Below are 23,406 nucleotides of genomic sequence, written 5' to 3' on the forward strand. Positions count from 1 at the left end.
TATGACATTCTTCAAGTCGAAGCACTCGTTGGTGGGATGTCCATAGATTCGATGGTATTCGCAATATATTGTCCGATTTCCTCCTCCCTTTTTGCTTTTAAGTGGACGGGGTGGTGGAATCTTCTCCGTGTGGCATACTTCTCTGTAAACTTCCACAAGAGACACCGAGAGAAGGGTGTAATTGTGGTATTTCTTAATCTTCTCTCCATGCGGATTGAAGAGAGAACTTTTGCGTGGTCTAGAATTTAGAATAAATTCTCGTTGCAAGTATAGCTTCTAAACCAACAAAAGTCCTTTCTTACAAACGTTTTGGTTGTCACAAGTAACAAACCCCTTAAAATTGATAACCGAAGTATTTAAACCTCTGGTCGTCTTCTCAAGGAATTGCAGGGAGGTATGTTCTAATTATTGGTTATGGATCTTGTAAATTGGGGGTTTTGAAAGTAAGGAAGAAGTATGTTAATTGACAAGTAAAATAAATAAATGACTATAAAATAAACTCTTGGCAAGATATGAGAAATTGGAAGTCCTATCCTAGTTATCTTTATCGATGGTAATGAGAATTGAGTTTTAATCCCACTTAGTTAACCTTTACTAAAGCAAAGGAAAGTCAAGTGGACTAATTAGTTTGATCCTCGGGTCCTAGCCAATTCCTAAGAAAGGACTAGAGTTATTGGAATTCAATTTAATTAGCGAACATAAAAATTATCAATCACGATGAGTTTGATAACTCAAGAGTTTCCAATTAATCAATTAAAGCCAAGAATATAAAAAGTTAGATACAAATCATATGTCTGAAAATACCTCAATTTATATCAAATAAAGAAAATCATAACATGAATGGTTATTAAACAAATAAAAGAGAAAATAAATAAATAAGACCATTGAACCTGAGATGAAGAAGATAAAAATATTCCTAAGTTCTAAAAATCCTAATCCTAAATCCTAAGAGAGAGGAGAGAGCCTCTCTCTCTCTCTCTCTAAAAACTACATCTAAAACCTAAAATTGTGATTAATGATTTAATCTCCAGTCATCCTCTGAGTCTCAGCATGTTCCCTGACTTTAATATGTATTTTTGGGCCGAAAACTGGGTTGAAATGCGGCCCAGAATCTCTGCCAGCGACTTTTGTAACTTTGCAGATCGCGCACGTCACGTGGCCGCATCATCTACGCAATCGCGTCACTCAGCGTTCTTCGTACCACGTGTGCGCGTCGTCCACGAATTCGTGTCGTTCGTGCAGCTTCCAATCCGCGCGCGTCACTCTGATTTCTTCCATTTCGCGCGGTCGGGTGAGCCATGCAACCGTGTGACTTCTCACTGGTCATCTCCTCAATTCCTTGTGTTCATTCCATTTTTGCACGCTTCCTTTTTATTCTCTAAGCCATTCTTTCCCTATGAAGCCTGAAACACTTAACACACAGATCAAGGCATCAAATGGTAATAAGAGAGGATTAAGATTAGCTAAATTAAGACCAAAGAAGCATGTTTTCAATCATAGAACTAAACTAGGAAAGAATTGTAAAATCATGCAAATCATATGAATAAGTGGGTGAAAATCTTGATGAAACCACTCAATTAAATACAATATAAACCATAAAATAGTGGTTTATCAACCTCCCCGCACTTAATCATTAGCATGTCCTCATGCTAAGCTCAAGGAGACAAAATAAATGAGTAGGAAAAAGGCAAGACTCATGCAATGCAACCTATAAATGTGAATGCAACTAGATGCTAAAATGATTCTACCTACTTGGTGAAAAAGTAAATAAATCTTTCAAGGATAAATATGAGCTGGATTTCACTAATTCAAATTACAAAATAAAGTACAGATAACTTGCAAGAAGAAGATAGCTCATGAAAGCAGGGAACATAGAATTAAGCACTGAACCCTTACTGGTAGTGTATATCATTCTAACTCTCAAGTGTCTAGGGTCAATTCTCTCAATTCTCTACTAATCTTGCTTTCTATAGCTTGCTCTTCATCTAACAATCAACAAAAATTTAATGCACCAATACACAAATCAAGAGGTTTTTTTAAGGGTTGTAATGGGGTTAGGGTCAAGGTGGGATTGTATTTGGCCAAGTGGACTAAAATCTGAATCCTTAATTAACATAAACTTTCCACCTAACTTAAGACAATCCATTTAATTAAAATACAAAATCTAACTTCCCATTAACTGTGTTTTCCACATATTCATGCATCCTAAATTTGAGTTCAGTACATATGCATTGATACCAACACTTACTTTGGGGCATTTTGTCCCCTTTTATTATTTGCTTTTTTTTCTTTTTCACTTTTTTTATTATTATTTTTTTTATTCTTCTCAATGCATATGATTAAAGTATTCAGTGTAATAATATGTGCTCAATTATTATTTTGCACATTTTCACTAAAATATACAACACCCAATTATTCAAACCAAATATTTTCAAATCCAACTTCCCCACACTTAAATCATTAGCACTTTTACTAGTCTAAGCTAACCAAGGATTCAAATTAAGGACATTATTGTTTTCCGCTTAGAGTTAGTAATGAGCTAAAGTAAAGAACAAATGGGTAAAATAGGCTCAAATTGGTTTGCAAAGGATAATTGAAGGGTAAGGCCATATGGGTATGTAAGCTTAGTGAAACAAAGCCTCAATCATATAAGTGCATGCATACATCAAATAATGGAAATATAGAATTAAGCAAGACAAAGATCACTAATTTTAGAGAGAAAAACACACACCAAAAATAAAATATTGGTTGATAGAATGCAATCAATCAAATAGGCTCAAAATCTCACTGGTTTTGTGTGTTCGAGTTTTAAACCATGTTCCAAAATAAGATTTCTTCAAACAAGTTCAATAAAAATTTTAATTCAAATTAGTGAAATACTATAAAAAGTTTCTTGAGAAAGAAAATATTACTTCAACCAAGTAATGGTAATATATGCGCAAAATCAAACAAACATACAATCAAACATGCAAATGCAACAATGAAAAATAAAAATTGGTGTTGAGAAGAAGGTGACTAACCCACGGAGATTGGTATCGACCTCCCCACACTTAAAGATTGCACCATCCTCAGTGCATGCAAAGCTGTACAGGTGGGCGGGGGTTGTGGTTCCTCAGCGGGTGCTCTTGGTATAGTCTTTCTCTTTACCCTTCCTGGTGGCCATCCTGAAAAGTGAGAAGAAAAAAGGGACATGAGGTCAAAGGGATAGAGCAGAGAGGAGCACAATATGAGTGATAATCATGCCAAAGTAAGGAAGAAAGTCGTTAACACATGGTCGCGGCTCCATGAAATTAGGACAACAATGGAAACAGGGTGGTGGGCGAAATTGTGATCATCAATGGCGCCATCAATATGGTACGCACAATTGTAATCTCAACTCTTTATCACAACTTCGCACAACTAACCAGCAAGTGTACTGGGTCGTCCAAGTAATAAACCTTACGCGAGTAAGGGTCGATCCCATAGAGATTGTTGGTATGAAGCAAGCTATAGTCACCTTGTAAATCTTAGTCAGGCAAACCTAAATGATTATGGATGATGTATGAATAAAACATAAAGATAATGATAGAGATACTTATGTATTTCATTGGTAAGAACTTCAGACAAGTGTATGAAGATGCTTTGTCCCTTTTGTCTCTCTGCTTTCCTACTGTCTTCATCCAATCCTTCTTACTCCTTTCCATGGCAAGCTGTATGTAGGGTTTCACCGTTGTCAGTGGCTACCTCCCATCCTCTCAATGAAAATGTTCAACGCACCCTGTCACGGCACGACTATTCAGCTGTTGGTTCTCGATCATGTCGGAATAGAATCCAGTGATTCTTTTGCGTCTGTCACTAACGCCCCACAATCGCGAGTTTGAAGCTCGTCACAGTCATTCAATCATTGAATCCTACTCAGAATACCACAGACAAGCTTTAGACCTTCTGGATTCTCTTGAATGCCACCATCAGTTCTAGCTTATACCACAAAGATTCCGATTAAGGGATCCAAGAGATAAACATTCAAGCCTTGTTTGCTTGTAGAACAGAAGTGGTTGTCAGGCACTCGTTCATAAGTGAGAATGATGATGAGTGTCACATAATCATCACATTCACCATGTTCTTGGGTGCAAATGAATATCTTAGAACAAGAATAAGCTGAATTGAATAGAAGAACAATAGTAATTGCATTAATACTCGAGGTACAGCAGAGCTCCACACCTTAATCTATGGTGTGTAGAAACTCCACCGTTGAAAATACATAAGAACAAGGTCTAGGCATGGCCGTGAGGCCAGCCTCCAAACGTGATCAAAAGATCTAAAATGATTCAAAGATTCAAAGATCTAAAGATTCAAAGATCTAAAGATTCAAAGATCTAAAGATAAAAATACAATAGCAAAAGGTCCTACTTATAGAGAACTGGTAGCCTAAGGTTTACAAAGATGAGTAAATGACATAAAAATCCACATCTGGGCCCACTTGGTGTGTGCTTGGGCTGAGCATTGAAGCATTTTCATGTAGAGACTCTTCTTGGAGTTAAACGTCAGCTTTTGTGCCAGTTTGGGCGTTTAACTCCCATTCTTGTGCCAGTTCCGGCGTTTAACGCTGGGCATTCTTGAGCTGATTTGGAACGCCGGTTTGGGCCATCAAATCTCGGGCAAAGTATGGACTATTATACATTGCTGGAAAGCCCAGGATGTCTACTTTCCAACTCCGTTGAGAGCGCGCCAATTAGCCTTCTGTAACTCCAAAAAATCTACTTCGAGTGCAGGGAGGTCAGAATCCAACAGCATCTGCAGTCCTTTTTAGTCTCTGAATCAGATTTTTGCTCAGGTCCCTCAATTTCAGCCAGAAAATACCTGAAATCATAGAAAACCACACAAACTCATAGTAAAGTCCAGAAAAGTGAGTTTTAACTAAAAACTAATAAAAATATACTAAAAACTAACTAGAACATACTAAAAACATACTAAAAACAATGCCAAAAAGCGTACAAATTATCCACTCATCACAACACCAAACTTAAATTGTTGCTTGTCCCCAAGCAACTGAAAATCAAATAAGATAAAAAGAAGAGAATATACAATTAATTCCAAAAACATCTATGAAGATCAGCATTAATTAGATGAGCGGGGCTTTTAGCTTTTTGCCTCTGAACAATTTTGGCATCTCACTCTATCCTTTGAAATTCAAAATGATTGGCTTCTTTAGGAACTCAGAATCCAGATATTGTTATTGATTCTCCTAGTTGAGTATGATGATTCTTGAACACAGCTACTTATTGAGTCTTGGCCGTGGCCCAAAGCACTCTGTCTTCCAGTATTACCACCGGATACATACATGCCACAGACACATAATTGGGTGAACCTTTTCAGATTGTGACTCAGCTTTGCTAGAGTCCCCAATTAGAGGTGTCCAGGGTTCTTAAGCACACTCTTTTTGCCTTGGATCACAACTTTATTTCTTTCTTTTTCTCTCTTTTTTTTCGTTTTCTTTTCTTCTCTTTTTTTTTCCGTTTTTCTTCTTCTCTTTCTTTTTTTTTTGTATTCACTGCTTTTCTTGCTTCAAGAATCATTTTTATGATTTTTTAGATCCTCAGTAACATGTCTCCTTTTTCATCATTCTTTCAAGAGCCAACATTCATGAACCACAAATTCAAAAGACATATGCACTGTTTAAGCATACATTCAGAAAACAAAAGTATTGCCACCACATCAAAATAATTAAACTGTTATAAAATTCAAAATTCATGCAATTCTTCTCTTTTTCAATTAAGAACATTTTTCATTCAAGAAAGGTGATGGATTCATAGGACATTCATAACTTTAAGGCATAGACACTAAGACACTAATGATCATAAGACACAAACATAGATAAACATAAGCATAATTTTCGAAAAACAGGAAAATAAGGAACAAGGAGATTAAAGAACGGGTCCACCTCAGTGATGGCGGCTTGTTCTTCCTCTTGAAGATCTTATGGAGTGCTTGAGCTCCTCAATGTCTCTTCCTTGTCTTTGTTGCTCCTCTCTCATGATTCTTTGATCTTCTCTAATTTCATGGAGGAGGATGGAGTGTTCTTGGTGCTCCACCCTTAGTTGTCCCATATTAGAACTCAATTCTCCTAGGGAGGTGTTCAGTTGCTCCCAATAGTTTTGTGGAGGAAAGGGCATCCCTTGAGGCATCTCAGGGATTTGATGATGAGAGGGGTCTCTTGTTTGCTCCATCCTCTTCTTAGTGATGGGCTTGTCCTCATCAATAGGGATGTCTCCCTCTATGTCATCTCCAACTAAATAACAGAGGTGACAAATGAGATGAGGAAAGGCTAACCTTACCAAGGTAGAGGGCTTGTCCGCCACCTTATAAAGTTCTTGGGATATAACCTCATGAACCTCTATTTCTTCTCCAATCATGATGCTATGAATCATGATAGCCCGGTCTATAGTAACTTCGGACCGGTTGCTAGTGGGAATGATTGAGCGTTGGATAAACTCCAACCATCCCCTAGCCACAGGCTTGAGGTCATGCCTTCTCAGTTGAACCGGCTTTCCTCTTGAATCTCTCTTCCATTGGGCGCCCTCTTCACAAATGACTGTGAGGACTTGGTCCAACCATTGATCAAAGTTGACCCTTCTAGTGTAAGGGTGTTCATCTCCTTGCATCATGGGCAAGTTGAATGCCAACCGTACATTTTCCGGACTAAAATCCAAGTATTTCCCCCGAACCATAGTAAGCCAATTCTTTGGGTCCGGGTTCACACTTTGATCATGGTTCTTGGTGATCCATGCATTGGCATAGAACTCTTGAACCATTAAGATTCCGACTTGTTGAATGGGGTTGGTAAGAACTTCCCAACCTCTTCTTCGAATCTCATGTCGGATCTCCGGATATTCACTCTTTTTGAGTTTGAAAGGGACCTCGGGGATCACCTCCTTCAAGGCCACAACTTCATAGAAGTGGTCTTGATGCACCCTTGAGATGAATCTCTCCATCTCCCATGACTCGGAGGTGGAAGCTTTTGCCTTCCCTTTCCTCTTTCTAGAGGTTTCTCCAGCCTTGAATGCCATAAATGGTTATGGAAAAACAAAAAGCAATGCTTTTACCACACCAAACTTAAAAGGTTTGCTCGTCCTCGAGCAAAAGAAGAAAGAAGAGAGTAGAAGAAGAAGAAATGAAGGAGATGGAAATGGCTATGTTGTTCGGCCAATGGGGGAGAAGGGGTGTTTAGGTTGTGTGAAAATGAAGGAGTGAAGAGGGGTTTATATAGGGGTGAAGAGAGGGGTAGGGTTCGGCTATGGGAGGGTGGGTTTGGGTGGGAAAGTGGTTTGAATTTGAATGGTGAGGTAGGTGGGGTTTTATGAAGGATGGATGTGAGTGGTGAAGAGAAAGATGGGATTTGATAGGTGAAGGGTTTTTGGGGAAGAGGTGTTGAGGTGATTGGTGAATGGGTGAAGAAGAGAGAGAGTGGTGGGGTAGGTGGGGATCCTGTGGGGTCCACAGATCCTGAGGTGTCAAGGAAAAGTCATCCCTGCACCAAGTGGCGAGCAAAATTGCTTCCTGTGCCAATTCTGGCGTTAAACGCCGGGCTGGTGCCCATTTCTGGCGTTTAACGCCAACTTCTTGCGCTTTCCTGGCGTTTAACGCCAGTCTGGTGCCCGTTTCTGCCGTTAAACGCCCAGAATGGTGCTAGACTGGGCGTTAAACGCCCATCTGCTAGCCTTACTGGCATTCAAACGCCAGCAAATTCTCCTCCAGGGTGTGTTGTTTTTCTTTCTGTTTTTGCCTTTTTCAATTGATTTTGTGACTTCTCATGATCATCAACCTACAGAAAACATAAAAATAACAAAGGAAAATATATAAAATATAACATTGGGTTGCCTCCCAACAAGCGTTTCTTTAATGTCAGTAGCTTGACAGAGGGCTCTCATGGAGCCTCACAGATGCTCAGAGCCATGTTGGAACCTCCCAACACCAAACTTAGAGTTTGAATGTGGAGGTTCAACACCAAACTTAGAATTTGGTTGTGGCCTCCCAACACCAAACTTAGAGTTTGACTGTGGGGGCTCTCTTTGACTCTGTTTTGAGAGAAGCTCTTCATGCTTCCTCTCCATGGTGACAGAGGGATATCCTTGAGTCTTAAACACAAAGGATTCTTCATTCACTTGAATGATCAATTCTCCTCTATCAACATCAATCACAGCCTTTGCTGTTACTAGGAAGGTTCTGCCAAGGATGATGGACTCATCCATGCACTTCCCAGTCTCTAGGACTATGAAATCAGCAGGGATGTAATGGTCTTCAACTTTTACCAGAACATCCTCTACAAGTCCATAAGCTTGTTTTCTTGAATTGTTTGCCATCTCTAGTGAGATTTTTGCAGCTTGCACCTCAAAGATCCCTAGCTTCTCCATTACAGAGAGAGGCATGAGGTTACACTTGACCCTAGGTCACACAAGGCCTTCTTGAAGGTCATGGTGCCTATGGCTCAAGGTATTGAGAACTTCCCAGGATCTTGTCTCTTTTGAGGTAGTTTCTGCCTAGACAAGTCATCCAGTTCTTTGGTGAGCAAATGAGGTTCATCCTCCCAAGTCTCATTACAAAATAACTTGTCATTTAGCTTCATGATTACTCCAAGGTATTTAGCAACTTGCTCTTCAGTGAGATACTCATCCTCTTCAGAGGAAGAATACTCATCAAAGCTCATGAATGGCAGAAGTAAATCCAATGGAATCTCTATGGTCTCATTTTGAGCCTCAGATTCCCATGGTTCCTCATTGGGGAACTCATTGGAGGCCAATGGACGTCCATTGAGGTCTTCCTCAGTGGTGTTCACTGCCTCTCCCTCCTCTCCAAATTCGGCCATGTTGATGGCTTTGCACTCTCCTTTTGGATTTTCTTCTGTATTGCTTGGAAGAGTACTAGGAGGGAGTTCAGTAATTTTCTTGCTCAGTTGACCCACTTGTGCCTCCAAGTTTCTAATGGAGGACCTTGTTTCAGTCATGAAACTTTGAGTGGTTTTGATTAGATCAGAGACCATGGTTGCTAAGTCAGAGGTGTTCTACTTAGAACTCTCTGTCTGTTGCTGAGAAGATGATGGAAAAGGCTTGCCATTGCTAAACATGTTTCTTCCACCATTATTGTTGTTGAAACCTTGTTGAGGTCTCTGTTGATCCTTCCATGAGAGATTTGGATGATTTCTCCATGAAGGATTATAGGTGTTTCCATAGGGTTCTCCCATGTAATTCACCTCTTCCATTGAAGGGTTCTCAGGATCATAAGCTTCTTCTTCAGATGAAGCTTCCTTATTACTGCCTGGTGCATTTTGCATTCCAGAAAGACTTTGAGAAATCAAATTGACTTGCTGAGTCAATATCTTGTTCTGAGCCAATATGGCATTCAGAGTATCAATCTCAAGAACTCCTTTCTTCTGATTAGTCCCATTGTTCACAGAATTCCTTTCAGAAGTATACATGAATTGGTTATTTGTAACCATTTCAATTAGTTCTTGAGCTTCTGTAAGCGTCTTCTTCAGATGAAGAGATCCTCCAGCAGAGCTATCCAAAGACATCTTGGACAGTTTAGACAGACCATCATAGAAAATACCTATGATGCTCCATTCAGAAAGCATATCAGAGGGACACTTTCTGATTAATTGTTTGTATCTTTCCCAAGCTTCATAGAGGGATTCTCCTTCCTTCTGTCTGAAGGTTTGGACTTCCACTCTAAGCTTACTCAATTTTTGAGGTGGAAAGAACTTTGCCAAGAAGGCATTGACTAGCTTTTCCCAAGAGTTCAGGCTTTCTTTAGGTTGTGAGTCCAACCATATCCTAGCTCTGTCTCTTACAGCAAAAGGGAATAGCATAAGTCTGTAGACCTCAGGGTCAACCCCATTGGTCTTGACAGTGTCACAGATTTGCAAGAATTAAGCTAAAAACTGATGAGGATCTTCCAATGGAAGTCCATGAAACTTGCAATTCTGTTGCATTAGAGAAACTAATTGAGGCTTAAGCTCAAAATTGTTTGCTCCAATGGCAGGGACAGAGATGCTTCTCCCATAGAAGTCGGGAGTAGGTGCAGTAAAGTCACCCAGCACTTTCCTTGCATTGTTAGCATTGTTGTTGTTTTCAGCTGCCATGGGTTCTTCTTCTTTGAAGATTTCTGTTAGGTCCTCTACAGAGAATTGTGCCTTAGCTTCTCTTAGCTTTCGCTTCAAGGTCCTTTCAGGTTCAGGATCAGCCTCAACAAGAATGCTTTTGTCTTTGCTCCTGCTCATATGCAAGAGAAGAGAACAAGAAAATATGGAATCCTCTATGTCACAGTATAGAGATTCCTTGAGGTGTCAGAGGAAAAGAAAAATGGAAGGAAGAGGAAGAAAATTCGAACTTATCAAGAAAGATGGAGTTCGAATTGTGCATTAAGGAATAGTGTTAGTCCATAAATAGGAGGATGTGAGAAGAGGGAAAGAAATTTTTGAAAATAATTTAAAAAGATTTTAAAAACATTTTGAAAAACTTTAATTGATTTTCGAAAACCAAGATTGAGAAAGAAGTAAAGTGATTTTTGAAAAAGATTTTGAAATTAGAAATTAAAAAGATATGATTGAAAACTATTTTGAAAAAGATGTGATTAGGAAGATATGATTGGTTTTAAAAAGATGTGATTGAGAAGATATGATTTGAAAAACATTTTAAAAAGATTTGATTTTAAAAAGTAATAACTTAGCTAACAAGAAAAGATATGATTCAAACATTAAACCTTTCCCAACAGAAAAGGCAACATACTTGAAATGTTGAATCAAATCATTAATTGATAGCAAGTATTTTTGAAAATAGAAAGAAATTGATTTTGAAAAAGATTTAATTGAAAAAAAATTTGATTTGAAAAAGATTTGATTTTGAAAAGATTTTGAAAACTAAAAAAAATTTGATTTGAAAACAAAATCTTCCTTCTCGTGCCATCCTGGCGTTAAACGCCCAGAATGGTACACATTCTGGCGTTTAAACGCCAGTTTGCCTTCCTCACTGGGCATTTTGAACGCCCAGCTTTTCCTGTGTAATTCCTCTGCAGTATGTTCTGAATCTTCAATTCTCTGTATTATTGACTTGAAAAGACACAAATTAAAAAATTTTTTTGATTTTTTAATAATCAACATGTAACTAAAATCAAATAACAATGCATGCAAGACACCAAACTTAGCAGTTTGTATACCATTGACACAACAAAATGAGAATGCATATGAGAAACACAAAACACTCAAGTCAAGAGAATCTAAAGATCAGAGTAATGATATCATCAAGAACATCTTGAAGATCACTTAAGACACATGAATGAATGCAAGAAGAACAGAAACATGCAATTGACACCAAACTTAACATGAGACTCTAAACTCAACAAGAAACATAAAATATTTTTGGTTTTTATGATTTTGTAATTTTTTTTGGATTTTTCGAAAATTAAGTGAAGAGGAAAAATAAAAATATCAAAATTCTTAATGAGAATTCCAGGAATCATGCAATGTTAGTCTAAAGCTTCAGTCTAAAGAAATTAAACATGGCTGAACAAGCTTCAGCAGGACATTGCATTCAAGAGCTAAATTGATGAAGATCAATCAGCTTTGGTGATGATAAGAACATCACCTTGAAACACTAGAATTCATTCTTAAGAACTCTGAAAAAAAATACCTAATCTAAGCAACAAGATGAACTGTCAGTTGTCCAAACTCAAACAATCCCCGACAACGGCGCCAAAAACTTGGTGGGCGAAATTGTGATCATCAATGGCGCCATCAACATGGTACGCACAATTGTAATCTCAACTCTTTATCACAACTTCGCACAACTAACCAGCAAGTGTACTGGGTCGTCCAAGTAATAAACCTTACGCGAGTAAGGGTCGATCCCACAGAGATTGTTGGTATGAAGCAAGCTATGGTCACCTTGTAAATCTTAGTCAGGCAAACTCAAATGATTATGGATGATGTATGAATAAAACATAAAGATAAGATACTTATGTATTTCATTGGTAAGAACTTCAGACAAGTGTATGAAGATGCTTTGTCCCTTTTGTCTCTCTGCTTTCCTACTGTCTTCATCCAATCCTTCTTACTCCTTTCCATGGCAAGCTGTATGTAGGGTTTCACCGTTGTCAGTGGCTACCTCCCATCCTCTCAATGAAAATTTTCAACGCACCCTGTCACGGCACGGCTATTCAGCTGTTGGTTCTCGATCATGTCGGAATAGAATCCAGTGATTCTTTTGCGTCTGTCACTAACGCCCCACAATCGCGAGTTTGAAGCTCGTCACAGTCATTCAATCATTGAATCCTACTCAGAATACCACAGACAAGGTTTAGACCTTCCGGATTCTCTTGAATGCCGCCATCAGTTCTAGCTTATACCACGAAGATTCCGATTAAGGGATCCAAGAGAAAAACATTCAAGCCTTGTTTGCTTGTAGAACAGAAGTGGTTGTCAGGCACTCGTTCATAAGTGAGAATGATGATGAGTGTCACATAATCATCACATCCATCATGTTATTGGGTGCAAATGAATATCTTAGAACAAGAATAAGCTGAATTGAATAGAAGAACAATAGTAATTGCATTAATACTCGAGGTACAGTAGAGCTCCACACCTTAATCTATGGTGTGTAGAAACTCCACTGTTGAAAATACATAAGAACAAGGTCTAGGCATGGCCGTGAGGCCAGCCTCCAAACGTGATCAAAAGATCTAAAATGATTCAAAGATTCAAAGATCTAAAGATAAAAATACAATAGCAAAAGGTCCTACTTATAGAGAACTGGTAGCCTAATGTTTACAAAGATGAGTAAATGACATAAAAATCCACTTTCGGGCCCACTTGGTGTGTGCTTGGGCTGAGCATTGAAGCATTTTCGTGTAGAGACTCTTCTTGGAGTTAAACGCCAGCTTTGGTGCCAGTTTGGGCGTTTAACTCCCATTCTTGTGCCAGTTCCGGCGTTTAACGCCGGGCATTCTTGAGCTGATTTGGAACGCCGGTTTGGGCCATCAAATCTCGGGCAAAGTATGGACTATTATACATTTCTGGAAAGCACAGGATGTCTACTTTCCAACGCCATTGAGAGCACGCCAATTGGGCTTCTGTAGCTTCAGAAAATTTACTTTGAGTGCAGGGAGGTCAGAATCCAACAGCATCTGCAGTCCTTTTTAGTCTCTGAATCAGATTTTTGCTCAGGTCCCTCAATTTTAGCAAGAAAATACCTAAAATCACAGAAAAACACACAAACTCATAGTAAAGTCCAGAAAAGTGAGTTTTAACTAAAAACTAATAAAAATATACTAAAAACTAACTAGAACATACTAAAAACATACTAAAAACAATGCCAAAAAGCGTACAAATTATCCGCTCATCACAACACCAAACTTAAATTGTTGCTTGTCCCCAAGCAACTGAAAATCAAATAAGATAAAAAGAAGAGAATATACAATGAATTCCAAAAACATCTATGAAGATCAGCATTAATTAGATGAGCGGGGCTTTTAGCTTTTTGCCTCTGAACAGTTTTGGCATCTCACTCTATCCTTTGAAATTCAGAATGATTGGCTTCTTTAGGAACTCAGAATCCAGATAGTGTTATTGATTCTCCTAGTTGAGTATGATGATTCTTGAACACAGCTACTTATTGAGTCTTGGCCGTGGCCCAAAGCACTCTGTCTTCCAGTATTACCACCGGATACATACATGCCACAGACACATAATTGGGTGAACCTTTTCAGATTGTGACTCAGCTTTGCTAGAGTCCCCAATTAGAGGTGTCCAGGGTTCTTAAGCACACTCTTTTTGCCTTGGATCACAACTTTATTTCTTTCTTTTTCTCTCTTTTTTTTTTCGTTTTCTTTTCTTCTTTTTTTTCTGTTTTTCTTCTTCTCTCTCTTTTTTTTTGTATTCACTGCTTTTTCTTGCTTCAAGAATCATTTTTATGATTTTTCAGATCCTCAGTAACATGTCTCCTTTTTCATCATTCTTTCAAGAGCCAACATTCATGAACCACAAATTCAAAAGACATATGCACTGTTTAAGCATATATTCAGAAAACAAAAGTATTGCCACCACATCAAAATAATTAAACTGTTATAAAATTCAAAATTCATGCAATTCTTCTCTTTTTCAATTAAGAACATTTTTCATTCAAGAAAGGTGATGGATTCATAGGACATTCATAACTTTAAGGCATAGACACTAAGACACTAATGATCATAAGACACAAACATAGATAAACATAAGCATAATTTTCGAAAAACAGGAAAATAAGGAACAAGGAGATTAAAGAACGGGTCCACCTCAGTGATGGCGGCTTGTTCTTCCTCTTGAAGATCTTAGGAGTGCTTGAGCTCCTCAATGTCTCTTCCTTGTCTTTGTTGCTCCTCTCTCATGATTCTTTGATCTTCTCTAATTTCATGGAGGAGGATGGAGTGTTCTTGGTGCTCCACCCTTAGTTGTCCCATATTGGAACTCAATTCTCCTAGGGAGGTGTTCAGTTGCTCCCAATAGTTTTATGGAGGAAAGTGCATCCCTTGAGGCATCTTAGGGATTTGATGATGAGAGGGGTCTCTTGTTTGCTCCATCCTCTTCTTAGTGATGGGCTTGTCCTCATCAATGGGGATGTCTCCCTCTATGTCAACTCCAACTGAATAACAGAGGTGACAAATGACATGAGGAAAGGCTAACCTTGCCAAGGTAGAGGGCTTGTTCGCCACCTTATAAAGTTCTTGGGATATAACCTCATGAACTTCTATTTCTTCTCCAATCATGATGCTATGAATCATGATAGCCCGGTCTATAGTAACTTCGGACCGGTTGCTAGTGGGAATGATTGAGCGTTGGATAAACTCCAACCATCCCCTAGCCACAGGCTTGAGGTCATGCCTTCTCAGTTGAACCGGCTTTCCTCTTGAATCTCTCTTCCATTGGGTGCCCTCTTCACAAATGACTGTGAGGACTTGGTCCAACCATTGATCAAAGTTGACCCTTCTAGTGTAAGGGTGTTCATCTCCTTGCATCATGGGCAAGTTGAATGCCAACCGTACATTTTCCGGACTAAAATCCAAGTATTTCCCCCGAACCATAGTAAGCCAATTCTTTGGGTCCGGGTTCACACTTTGATCATGGTTCTTGGTGATCCATGCATTGGCATAGAACTCTTGAACCATTAAGATTCTGACTTGTTGAATGGGGTTGGTAAGAACTTCCCAACCTCTTCTTCGGATCTCATGTCGGATCTCCGGATATTCACTCTTTTTGCGTTTGAAAGGGACCTCGGGGATCACCTTCTTCAAGGCCACAACTTCATAGAAGTGGTCTTGATGCACCCTCGAGATGAATCTCTCCATCTCCCATGACTCGGAGGTGAAAGCTTTTGCCTTCCCTTTCCTCTTTCTAGAGGTTTTTCTGGCCTTGGATGCCATAAATGGTTATGGAAAAACAAAAAGCAATGCTTTTACCACACCAAACTTAAAAGGTTTGCTCCTCCTCGAGCAAAAGAAGAAAGAAGAGAGTAGAAGAAGAAGAAATGAAGGAGATGGAAATGGCTATGTTGTTCGGCCAAAGGGGGAGAAGGGGTGTTTAGGTTGTGTGAAAATGAAGGAGTGAAGAGGGGTTTATATAGGGGTGAAGAGAGGGGTAGGGTTCGGCTATGGGAGGGTGGGTTTGGGTGGGAAAGTGGTTTGAATTTGAATGGTGAGGTAGGTGGGGTTTTATGAAGGATGGATGTGAGTGGTGAAGAGAAAGATGGGATTTGATAGGTGAAGGGTTTTTGGGGAAGAGGTGTTGAGGTGATTGGTGAATGGGTGAAGAAGAGAGAGAGTGGTGGGGTAGGTGGGGATCCTGTGGGGTCCACAGATCCTGAGGTGTCAAGGAAAAGTCATCCCTGCACCAAGTGGCGAGCAAAATTGCTCCCTGTGCCAATTCTGGCGTTAAACGCCGGGCTGGTGCCCATTTCTGGCGTTTAACGCTAACTTCTTGCCCTTTCCTGGCGTTTAACGCCAGTCTGGTGCCCCTTTCTGGCGTTAAACACCCAGAATGGTGCCAGACTAGGCGTTAAACGCTCATCTGCTAGCCTTACTGGCGTTCAAACGCCAGCAAATTCTCCTCCAGGGTGTGCTGTTTTTCTTTCTGTTTTTCTTTCTATTTTTGCCTTTTTCAATTGATTTTGTGACTTCTCATGATCATCATCCTACAGAAAACATAAAAATAACAAAGAAAAATAGATAAAATATAACATTGGGTTGCCTCCCAACAAGAGCTTCTTTAATGTCAGTAGCTTGACAGAGGGCTCTCATGGAGCCTCACAGATGCTCAGAGCCATGTTGGAACCTCCCAACACCAAACTTAGAGTTTGAATGTGGGGGTTCAACACCAAACTTAGAATTTGGTTGTGGCCTCCCAACACCAAACTTAGAGTTTGACTGTGGGGGCTCTGTTTGACTCTATTTTGAGAGAAGCTCTTCATGCTTCCTCTCTATGGTGACAGAGGGATATCCTTGAGTCTTAAACACAAAGGATTCTTCATTCACTTGAATGATCAATTCTCCTCTATCAACATCAATCACAGCCTTTGTTGTGGCTAGGAAGGGTCTGCCAAGGATGATGGACTCATCCATGCACTTCCCAGTCTCTAGGGCTATGAAATCAGCAGGGATGTAATGGTCTTCAACTTTTACCAGAACATCCTCTACAAGTCCATAAGCTTGTTTTCTTGAATTGTCTGCCATCTCTAGTGAGATTTTTGCAGCTTGCACCTCAAAGATCCCTAGCTTCTCCATTACAGAGAGAGGCATGAGGTTACACTTGACCCAAGGTCACACAAGGCCTTCTTGAAGGTCATGGTGCCTATGGCACAAGATATTGAGAACTTCCCAGGATCTTGTCTCTTTTGAGGTAGTTTCTGCCTAGACAAGTCATCCAGTTCTTTGGTGAGCAAATGAGGTTCATCCTCCCAAGTCTCATTACCAAATAACTTGTCATTTAGCTTCATGATTGCTCCAAGGTATTTAGCAACTTGCTCTTCAGTGACATACTCATCCTCTTCAGAGGAAGAATACTCATCAAAGCTCATGAATGGCAGAAGTAAATCCAATGGAATCTCTATGGTCTCATTTTGAGCCTCAGATTCCCATGGTTCCTCATTGGGGAACTCATTGGAGGCCAATAGACGTCCATTGAGGTCTTCCTCAGTGGTGTTCACTGCCTCTCCCTCCTCTCCAAATTCGGCCATGTTGATGGCTGTGCACTCTCCTTTTGGATTTTCTTCTGTATTGCTTGGAAGAGTACTAGGAGGGAGTTCAGTAATTTTCTTGCTCAGTTGACCCACTTGTGCCTCCAAGTTTCTAATGGAGGACCTTGTTTCAGTCATGAAACTTTGAGTGGTTTTGATTAGATCAGAGACCATGGTTGCTAAGTCAGAGGTGTTCTGCTTAGAACTCTCTGTCTGTTGCTGAGAAGATGATGGAAAAGGCTTGCCATTGCTAAACCTGTTTCTTCCACCATTATTGTTGTTGAAACCTTGTTGAGGTCTCTGTTGATCCTTCCATGAGAGATTTGGATGATTTCTCCATGAAGGATTATAGGTGTTTCCATAGGGTTCTCCCATGTAATTCACCTCTTCCATTGAAGGGTTCTCAGGATCATAAGCTTCTTCTTCAGATGAAGCTTCCTTAGTACTGCCTGGTACATTTTGTATTCCAGACAGACTTTGAGAAATCAAATTGACTTGCTGAGTCAATATCTTGTTCTAAGCCAATATGGCATTCAGAGTATCAATCTCAAGAACTCCTTTCTTCAGATTAGTCCCATTGTTCACAGAATTCCTTTCAGAAGTATACATGAATTGGTTATTTGCAACCATTTCAATTAGTTCTTGAGCTTCTGTAGGTGTCTTCTTCAGATGAAGAGATCCTCCAGCAGAGCTATCCAAAGACATCTTGGACAGTTCAGACAGACCATCACAGAAAATACCTATGATGCTCCATTCAGAAAGCATATCAGAGTGACACTTTCTGATTAATTGTTTGTATCTTTCCCAAGCTTCATAGAGGGATTCTCCTTCCTTCTGTCTGAAGGTTTGGACTTCCACTCTAAGCTTACTTAATTTTTGAGGTGGAAAGAACTTTGCCAAGAAGGCATTGACTAGCTTTCTTTAGGTTGTGAGTCCAACCATATCCTAGCTCTGTCTCTTACAGCAAAAGGGAATAGCATAAGTCTGTAGACCTCAGGGTCAACCCCATTGGTCTTTACAGTGTCACAGATTTGCAAGAATTAAGCTAAAAACTGATGAGGATCTTCCAATGGAAGTCTATGAAACTTGCAATTCTGTTGCATTAGAGAAACTAATTGAGGCTTAAGCTCAAAATTGTTTGCTCCAATGGCAGGGACAGAGATGCTTCTCCCATAGAAGTCGGGAGTAGGTGCAGTAAAGTCACCCAGCACTTTCCTTGCATTGTTGGCATTGTTGTTGTTTTCAGCTGCCATGGGTTCTTCTTCTTTGAAGATTTCTGTTAGGTCCTCTACAGAGAATTGTGCCTTAGCTTCTCTTAGCTTTCGCTTCAAGGTCCTTTCAGGTTCAGGATCAGCCTCAACAAGAATGCTTTTGTCTTTGCTCCTACTCATATGCAAGAGAAGAGAACAAGAAAATATGGAATCCTCTATGTCACAGTATAGAGATTCCTTGAGGTGTCAGAGGAAAAGAAAAATGGAAGGAAGAGGTAGAAAATTCGAACTTATCAAGAAAGATGGAGTTCGAATTGTGCATTAAGGAATAGTGTTAGTCCATAAATAGGAGGATGTGAGAAGAGGGGAAGAAATTTTCGAAAATAATTTAAAAAGATTTTAAAAACATTTTGAAAAACTTTAATTGATTTTCGAAAACCAAGATTGAGAAAGAAGTAAAGTGATTTTTGAAAAAGATTTTGAAATTAGAAATTAAAAAGATATGATTGAAAACTATTTTGAAAAAGATGTGATTAGGAAGATATGATTGGTTTTAAAAAGATGTGATTGAGAAGATATGATTTGAAAAACATTTTAAAAAGATTTGATTTTAAAAATTAATAACTTAGCTAACAAGAAAAGATATGATTCAAACATTAAACCTTTCCCAACAGAAAAGGCAACATACTTGAAATGTTGAATCAAATCATTAATTGATAGCAAGTATTTTTGAAAATAGAAAGAAATTGATTTTGAAAAAGATTTAATTGAAAAAAAATTTGATTTGAAAAAGATTTGATTTTGAAAAGATTTTGAAAACTAAAAAAAAATTTGATTTGAAAACAAAATCTTCCTTCTCGTGCCATCCTGGCGTTAAACGCCCAGAATGGTACACATTCTGGCGTTTAAACACCAGTTTGCCTTCCTCACTGGGCATTTTGAACGCCCAGCTTTTCCTGTGTAATTCCTCTGCAGTATGTTCTGAATCTTCAATTCTCTGTATTATTGACTTGAAAAGACACAAATTAAAAATTTTTTTGGATTTTTTAGTAATCAACATGTAACTAAAATCAAATAACAATAAATGCAAGACACCAAACTTAGCAGTTTGTATAACATTGACACAACAAAATGAGAATGCATATGAGAAACACAAAAAACTCAAGTCAAGAGAATCTAAAGATCAGAGTAATGAAATCGTCAAGAACATCTTGAAGATCACTTAAGACACATGAATGAATGCAAGAAGAACAGAAACATGCAATTGACACCAAACTTAACATGAGACTCTAGACTCAACAAGAAACATAAAATATTTTTGGTTTTTATGATTTTGTAATTTTTTTTTTTGGATTTTTCGAAAATTAAGTGAAGAGGAAAAATAAAAATATCAAAATTCTTAATGAGAATTCCAGGAATCATGCAATGTTAGTCTAAAGCTTCAGTCTAAAGAAATTAGACATGGCTGAACAAGCTTCAGCAGGACATTGCATTCAAGAGCTAAATTGATGAAGATCAATCAGCTTTGGTGATGATAAGAACATCACCTTGAAACACTATAATTCATTCTTAAGAACTCTGAAAAAAATACCTAATCTAAGCAACAAGATGAACCGTCAGTTGTCCAAACTCAAACAATCCCCGGCAACGGCGCCAAACACTTGGTGGGCGAAATTGTGATCATCAATGGCGCCATCAACATGGTACACACAATTGTAATCACAACTTCGCACAACTAACCAGCAAGTGTACTGGGTCGTCCATGTAATAAACCTTACGCGAGTAAGGGTCGATCCCACAGAGATTGTTGGTATGAAGCAAGCTATGGTCACCTTGTAAATCTTAGTCAGGCAAACTCAAATGATTATGGATGATGTATGAATAAAATATAAAGATAAGATACTTATGTATTTCATTGGTAAGAACTTCAGACAAGTGAATGAAGATGCTTTGTCCCTTTTGTCTCTCTGCTTTCCTACTGTCTTCATCCAATCCTTCTTACTCCTTTCCATGGCAAGCTGTATGTAGGGTTTCACCGTTGTCAGTGGCTACCTCCCATCCTCTCAGTGAAAATGTTCAACACACCCTGTCACGGCACGACTATTTAGCTGTTGGTTCTCGATCATGTCGGAATAGAATCCAGTGATTCTTTTGCGTCTGTCACTAACGCCCCACAATCGCGAGTTTGAAACTCATCACAGTCATTCAATCATTGAATCCTACTCAGAATACCACAGACAAGGTTTAGACCTTCCGGATTCTCTTGAATGCCGCCATCAGTTCTAGCTTATACCACGAAGATTCCGATTAAGGGATCCAAGAGATAAACATTCAAGCCTTGTTTGCTTGTAGAATAGAAGTGGTTGTCAGGCACTCGTTCATAAGTGAGAATGATGATGAGTGTCACATAATCATCACATTCATCATGTTCTTGGGTGCAAATGAATATCTTAGAACAAGAATAAGCTGAATTGAATAGAAGAACAATAGTAATTGCATTAATACTCGAGGTACAGCAGAGCTCCACACCTTAATCTATGGTGTGTAGAAACTCCACCGTTGAAAATACATAAGAACAAGGTCTAGACATGGCCGTGAGGCCAGCCTCCAAACGTGATCAAAAGATCTAAAATGATTCAAAGATTCAAAGATCTAAAGATTCAAAGATCTAAAGATAAAAATACAATAGCAAAAGGTCCTACTTATAGAGAACTAGTAGCCTAAGGTTTACAAAGATGAGTAAATGACATAAAAATCCACTTCCGGGCCCACTTGGTGTGTGCTTGGGCTGAGCATTGAAGCATTTTCATGTAGAGACTCTTCTTGGAGTTAAACGCCAGCTTTTGTGCCAGTTTGGGCGTTTAACTCCCATTCTTGTGCCAGTTCCGGCGTTTAACGCCGGGCATTCTTGAGCTGATTTGGAACGCCAGTTTGAGCCATCAAATCTCAGGCAAAGTATAGACTATTATACATTGCTGGAAAGCCCAGGATGTCTACTTTCCAACACCGTTGAGAGCGCGCCAATTGGGCTTCTATAGCGCCAGAAAATCCACTTTGAGTGCAGGGAGGTCAGAATCCAACAGCATCTGCAGTCCATTTTAGTCTCTGAATCAGATTTTTGCTCAGGTCCCTCAATTTCAGCCAGAAAATACCTGGAATCACAGAAAAACACACAACTCATAGTAAAGTCCAGAAAAGTGAGTTTTAACTAAAAACTAATAAAAATATACTAAAAACTAACTAGAACATACTAAAAACATACTAAAAACAATGCCAAAAAGCGTACAAATTATCCGCTCATCACAGGGCATGATAAATTGAGGCAATTAAATGCAAGATGTTTATTGGCATGATGGAAAAGGCATGAGTAGCGTAAATCAAGCATTAAAAGCCATAATGTATTATTAGTCGTAAGAAACTAACAATAACGTTTGTATTGACAATCATTTTTAATTAATAAAATATTGGAAAGGATTTTGTGAAAAAATAGGGATTAGAGTAGAAGGATAGAATAATGAAGAATGCACAATGCCATACGGGCTTTTTCACAAATACATAGCGTGCATGGTAAATAAGTTATTGAAAGTGTTAAATTGAACATGCAAGCACCCTATAAAAAGCAATATATAATTGTCAAACAATTCCTTAATAATTCACAAGCAAAATATGAAAAATAATGACCCAAATGAATTTTCAACACCAAATAAAAGAAAAAGAAAGAAAAAGAAAAGGAAGGAAGAAAGAAATAAGAAGGGAAAGGAAAGATTTAGATTGGGGAAGAAAAGATAAGATATTTGGCTGTTTTGGATAAGCTATGCTGCGCAGGCGACGCGAGCGCGTGGGGCATGCGGTCGCGTGGATAGCGCTTCGATGAAGTGACGCGAACGCGTCATCCACACGGTCGCATGGATCAGTTTGTGCCATTAGCGCGAGGGCAGCCTCGCGGTCGCGCAACTCTCTGTTTGAAACTTATGTTCCCAAATCTTTGGGTGACGCGATCGCGTGGATGGCCTGAATTTGAAAATGGCGCGGACGCATGGGGCACGCGTACGCGTGGCAGGGCTTGTGCTTCTAGCACGAGTCCAGCACAATTCTAGCTCAACATTCGGCCATAAACCCTTTTTACGTCGATTTTGAGGCACGTGCTCGCGTGGGTGACGCAGACGCGTGGGAGGCATTTTTCCCACATGACGCGACACGTCATCGTCGCGGTTATGTGGATCAATTTGTGCCAAAGGCACGCCTCCAGCTGCGCTTTTGCGTGACTCTCTGTTCAGTTTCCTTTTCTTCCCAACGTACATTTGACGCGGACGCGTCAGCGACGCTTACGTGTCGCGTGCGGAAAATTTTTTTATGCAGTATGCAGAATGCAAAATGCAATGAATGTCATGCAAAAATTTCAGGTTCAATCAAAATTCAAAAATAGACTAAAATGGAAGAGGAACAATCATACCATGGTGGGTTGTCTCCCACCTAGCACTTTTAGTTAAAGTCCTTAAGTTGGACATTTCGTGAGCTTCCTGTTATGGTGGCTTGTGCTTGTACTGATCCAGGAATCTCCACCAATGCTTGGACTTCGAATAAGCTCTATCAATACCAAGTAAATTTACCAAGCGTTGATGAAGTTCTCCACATGCTTCGAGCTCCCAAAGTTGATCCTCATATATTCCTGGATCCCAAATCTTGTTTCTACACCCATCTTCAAGTTGATTATTATAATTCCATCCGGGTGGAAAGTAGTCTGAATTCTCACTAAAGCGGCCAAACAACTTCTTAGACCCATTGATAAACCACTATTTTATGGTTTATCTTATGCTCAATTGAGTGGTTTTTATCAACTCTTTACTCACTTATTCATACAATTCGCATGTTTTACATTTTTCTTCCTGATTTTGTGCTATAATTGAAAACATGCTTCTTTGATCTTATATTTGCTTATTATTAATCCTCTCTTATTACCATTA

General features: G+C 39.2%; 1 non-coding gene across 1 annotated transcript; it reads left to right on the forward strand.

Moving 5' to 3' along the window:
• The first annotated feature begins 9,601 nt into the window (after window positions 1–9,601).
• On the forward strand, window positions 9,602–9,709 carry LOC112804283 (small nucleolar RNA R71). Its single transcript, XR_003202898.1, has one exon. It is a non-coding gene; the product is annotated as a small nucleolar RNA R71 (small nucleolar RNA).
• The last annotated feature ends 13,697 nt before the right edge of the window (window positions 9,710–23,406 follow it).

The sequence above is a fragment of the Arachis hypogaea genome, chromosome 5 (genome assembly GCF_003086295.3).
Source record: "Arachis hypogaea cultivar Tifrunner chromosome 5, arahy.Tifrunner.gnm2.J5K5, whole genome shotgun sequence".
Lineage (NCBI taxonomy): Eukaryota > Viridiplantae > Streptophyta > Magnoliopsida > Fabales > Fabaceae > Arachis > Arachis hypogaea.